At 38.0% G+C, this 5,702-nt stretch overlaps 1 non-coding gene across 1 annotated transcript; it reads left to right on the top strand.

Moving 5' to 3' along the window:
* The first annotated feature begins 2,397 nt into the window (after positions 1-2,397).
* Positions 2,398-2,504, top strand: LOC149991346 (U6 spliceosomal RNA). Its single transcript, XR_016508857.1, has one exon. It is a non-coding gene; the product is annotated as a U6 spliceosomal RNA (small nuclear RNA).
* The last annotated feature ends 3,198 nt before the right edge of the window (positions 2,505-5,702 follow it).

Here is a 5,702-nt window from a genome sequence, read left to right as displayed (position 1 = left end):
CCAGTCGGTGCTGTGAGAAATCCTGCCGATGACACCAATTGTTCTGCAAACACTGAGGCCAGGCAGGTTCAGTCTGGATTTGGGCTGTTGATAGTGTGTTTGTGGATGGGGATTATTTTCATGGGTTTTGAGCTAGAGGCATGGAGACAGGGAACAGTCTGGAAGGGGAGGATGGGGGAAATAAGGGGAACGGTCTAGTCAAGAAACATGCATAAATGACCCATGGACATGGACAACAGGGTGGGATTGTAAGGGGCAAGGAAACTGGTGATTCTCAAACCAGTAGAAAGTAATTAGCAGCAAAGGACAAATGTAATCTTGAATCAGGGGATCTCTGAGCCAGAGTTAAAAGTATTAGCACACTTACAAGTTAGGAAGAGACATTCTGCAGCTCAGCACAAATGTATGCCTCTGAGATCAAAGAGGAGAGATAATCATCACCAAACACAGGGAAATGGGAAAATGTAGCTAGACAGCCCAGCAAACAAGGTAGGAAAATTTCAAAGAGCTGGAGACAGACCTATAACCAGATCACCCTTAGTTAATTATCACCCTCAGTTACTTTAGCTAATTGCGTTAGATTCTAACTCCGGAGTATCCAGCATGGAAAAACGGAGAAGGAGAAGGAGGGGGTGAAAGGGGGGTTTACTCACATTAGGATAAAAACAGCCTATTCTGTTTGTCGGTGCACACCTTTGATTTGGCTGCGCCCAGAGCTGCAGATCTGTGAATAAACAACTGCCTCGGTTACTGTTGAAGTCCTGTGTCCTGGTGTTTTATTGTGAGCATTTCTCACAGGATTGACTGTGGGAGCAGGGGGATGGGCAGGGCAGGGGAGAGCAATGGGGGGAAAATTGGGACAACTGTAATAAAACAACAGCAAAAAAGATAATGACATTAGTATGATCCACCAATCTTATTCACATTTCCCCGTTTTACTTGTACTCATTTATGGATGTGTATATGTATGTATGTGTGTGTAGTTTTATGTAATTTAATCATATATGTAAGCTAATGTATCTATCATCACAATCAAGGAAGATACAGAGCTGTGTCATCACCACAGGCATCCTTCTGTTAGGACCAGAGATCCCATGTTGCCCAGTGCTAAACTTGCCACCTGTGTCAGGACTTGTAAAACAGGCTATGGTCGGTGGTCACTGTGTTCTTAGGAACTGTGGCCTGCAGTCTCGTAGGACCTAAGCCAACACCTGTGCTAAAACAACGAGGGTATCCATCACCGGCCATGTATCCAATCATGAAGTTCCCTATTGTTGGGAACTGAGGCATAGCTGCCAGCATCCTGCTGAGACCTGGTTTCTCTCCCCTTGAGCATTTTCAAGGAGCAAGGGCCATAAATCTCCTGGACTTTCTGTTCCCACAGCATCCATCCCTAACCAGGGGACATTGTTGTTTCACCTACATCCTGGACTCTGGAACTGACCAGTAGGGTGACTCACCACCTGGGGGTTTGCTTCATGCCTTTTAAAATCCCTCTATTCCTTCCCTTGTTGCTGTTGTCCCCTCAGACTCCGGCTGCCTGTTTCAACATGCTTCAATAAAGGCCTTGAAAGTGGTCCATCTGACTTCTTCTTATTCCAGGAACAAACCTAACACCTTCTTGATGCCTTTTAATAATCACAAACACTTCCCTCCAAGCCCCCAACCCCCATTCCTAATCCTTGGCAACCACTAATCTGATTGTCATTTTTTAAATTATTTTTTATTGGTTATACTGTTATTGTTGTCCCAATTTTAACCCCTTTGTTCCCTTCTGCCCAGTACCCACTTCCCTCCAGTAGTTACCCCCACCCTTAGTTCGAGTTTACAAAACTCGCTGAGGAGATTTGTCATGCATTCACTTATTCACTCCATTATTTTGCCATCAGACTGTAGAGGTTTGGTTTTCTTATATATGTAATTATATGAGCATTGAACATGAAGGAAAGAAAGAAAGAGAGAAAGAAAGAAAAAGAAAGAAAGAAAGAAAGAAAGAAAGAAAGAAAGAAAGAAAGAAAGAAGATAGTGGGAAGGAGAAATAAATAGAAGAAAAAGAAAGAAGGAAAAGAGAGGGAAGGAAAGAACGAATAAAATAAAAAGGAAGGAAAAATCATCAACAGAGCATTCACACAACCATTTTCCACATCTTCTATAGTTTAAACAATCTTTCTCTTTCTGTGTTTTCAAAATTGATGAAATATAATATTCAGCATTGAATCCAGATGGCTTTGCCTCACCTATCTTACATATATAGCAAATATGTATTGCCCCAGAATATAGAAACTTCCTGGTTGAAAGACAGAGGATGATTTTAAATATTGGTATAAGAAAAATAAATTTAGCCAAGGCATCATCCAACTCATTAATAGATGCATGAACAGTAAAATTGACTTTACGGTGCTCGCTTCGGCAGCACATATCCTAAAATTGGAACAATACAGAGAAGATTAGCATGGCCCCTGAGCAAGGACGACACGCAAATTCATGAAGCGTTCCATATTTTTCATTGCAAGAGATGCTAAAGGGAATGATTTAAGAAAAAGAAGAAAAAAAGAGGAGAGGAACAGAGGTACAAAGGGGAATAAATAAATACATGTCAATAGTAACCTTAAATGTAAATGGATTAAATGCTCCAATTAAAAGACATAGGGTAATAAAATGGATAAGAAAATAGGACCCACATATTTGCTGTCTACAAGAAACACACCTCAAAACAAAAGATTTACACAGACTGAAAGTAAAGGGATATAAAAAAGTATTCCAAGCAAATGGACATGAAAAAAAAAAGCTGGGGTAGCAGTACTCATATCAGAAAAAACGGATTTCAAAGCAAGGGCCATAAAAAGAGACAAAGAAGGACATTTCATAATACTTAAGGAAACAATCCGTCAAGAAAATTTAACACTGATAAACATATAAGCACCCAACGTAGGAGCACCCAAATACATACAACAAATACTAGAAGACCACAAGAAGGATATTAACAACAACACACCCATAGTAGGGGACTTCAACACTCCATTATCAACAATAGACAGATCATCAAAGCAAAGAAACACCAAGGATATACAGGCACATGGACTTAACTGATATATATAGAACTTTTCACCCCAAAGAAGCAAAATATACATTCTTTTCAAAGGCACATGGGACATTTTCAAAGACAGACCACATGATAGGACATGAAACGAGCCTCAACAAATTCAAGAAAATTGAAATCATATCAAGCATCTTTTCAGAACACAATGCCTTGAAACTAAAAATCTACCTCAGAGAAAAAAAATCAAAAACATCCAAACTCATGGAGAATGAATAACATGCTATTAAATAATGAATGGGTTAACAATGACATCAAAGAAGAAATCGAGAAATTTCTGGAAACTTATGATAATGAACACACAGCAGCTCAAAACCTATGGGACACAGCAAAAGCAGTCCTAAGAGGGAAGTTCATAGCAATACAGGTATATCTGAAAAGGATGGAAGAATCTTAAATAAAAAACTTAACCCTAAAGCTACAAGAACTAGAACAACAACAACAAACAAAGCCTAGGGCAACAAGAAGGAAGGAAATCATCAAGATAAGAGCAGAATTAAATGACATAGAGACCAAACAAGCAATTCAAAAGATCAACGAAATTAAGAGCTGGTTCTTTGAAAAAATAAACAAAATCGTCAAGCCTTTAGACAGGCTCATCAAGAAAAAAAAGAGAGAAGATCCAAATAAACAAAATCAGAAACGAAAAAGGAGAAATCACGACTGATACCACAGAAATACAAAGGATGGTAAGAAATTACTACAGACAACTGTATGGCAAGAAATTTAACAACCTAGAAGAAATGGACAAATTTCTAGAAACACATAACCTTCCAAAACTGAATCAAGAAGAAGTAGAAAGTCTCAACAGACCAATAACAAAGAAGGAAATTGAAACAGTAATCCAAAATCTCCCTGCACACAAAAGCCCTGGACCGGATGGCTTCACAGGCGAATTTTACAAAACATTTAGGGAAGAGTTAACTCCTACCCTCCTCAAACTATTCCAAAAAATCCATGAAGAAGGAAAAATCCCAAACTCTTTCTATGAAGCCAGTATTACCCTAATCCCAAAACCAGGTCAAGACACAACAAAGAAAGAAAACTACAGGCCAATATCACTGATGAACATGGGTGCTAAAATTCTCAACAAAATATATGCAAACAGGATCCAGCAATACATCAAAAAAATCATCCACCACGATCAAGTGGGATTCATCCCAGGGATGCAAGGATGGTTTAATATTCGCAAATCAATAAATATAATACATCACCTAAAGAAAATGAAAGACGAAAATCACATGATCGTATCACTAGATGCAGAAAAAGCATTTGATAAAGTATAATACCCATTTATGATGAAAACACTCAGCAAAATGGGAACAGAGGGAGCATACCTTAACATAATTAAGGCCATATATGAGAAACATAAAGCCAGCATCATACTCAATGGACAAAAACTGAAAGCATTCCCCCTGAAATCAGGAACAGGACAAGGCTGTCCACTCTCTCCACTCCTATTCAACATAGTGTTGGAAGTCCTAGCCACAACAATCAGACAGGAAAAAGAAATAAAAGGCATCCAAATTGGGAATGAAGAAGTAAAACTATCATTATATGCAGATGACATGATAGTATACCTAGAAAACCCTATAAACTCCACTAAAAGACTACTCGATATAATAAGTGAATTTGGCAAAATAGCAGGGTACGAAGTCAATATACAGAAATCAAAGGCATTTCTGTACACCAACAATAAAATACCAGAGACAGAGACAAAAAAGAAAATCCCGTTTACTATAGCAACAAGAAAAATAAAGTACCTAGGAATAAACTTAACCAAAGTGATAAAAGACCTGTACTCTGAAAATTACATTACATTGAAGAAAGAAATTAAAGAAGATACAAATAAATGGAAGCAAATACCATGTTCTTGGATGGGAAGAATCAACATCATCAAAATGGCCATACTACCGAAAGCAATTTACAGATTCAATGCAATCCCTATTAAAATACCAATGACATATTTCACAGACCTAGAACAAATACTCCAAAAATTCATATGGAACCAAAAAAGACCTTGAATAGCCAAAGCAATCTTGAGACAGAAGAACACAGCAGGAGGAAACACAATAACAGACATCAAACAATACTACAAAGCCACTGTGATCAAAACAGTATGGTACTGGCATAATAACAGACATATAGATCAATGGAATAGAATAGAGAGTCCAGAAATAAATCCAAGAATATAAGGTCAACTAATATTTGATAAAGGAGGAAGGAACACAAAATGGAGTGAGATGAGCCTCTATAACAAATGGTGCTGTGAGAACTGGACAGGGATGTGCAAAAAAATGAAACTAGACCACCAACTTACACCAAACACAAGAATAAACTCAAGATAGATCAAAGACTTAAATGTCAGCCGTGACACCATAAAAGTCCTAGTGGAAAACATAGGCAGGAAAATTTCAGATATCCCACATAACAATATTTTCATGGATACATCTCCTAAGGCAAGAGAAATAAAGGAAAAAATAAACAAATGGGATTACATCAAACTAAAGAGTTTCTGCTGAGCAAAAGAAAACATCAGCAACAGGGAAAGGAAACCAACCATATGGGAAAACATATTTGCCAATGATATCTCAGAGAGGGGACT

The sequence above is a fragment of the Furipterus horrens genome, unplaced genomic scaffold (assembly GCF_987537825.1).
Source record: "Furipterus horrens unplaced genomic scaffold, mFurHor1.1.pri manual_scaffold_17, whole genome shotgun sequence".
In the NCBI taxonomy this organism is placed as follows: domain Eukaryota; kingdom Metazoa; phylum Chordata; class Mammalia; order Chiroptera; family Furipteridae; genus Furipterus; species Furipterus horrens.
The sequence above is the reverse complement of the archived record's forward strand: the minus strand, read 5'-3'. Positions and strand labels throughout refer to the sequence as shown.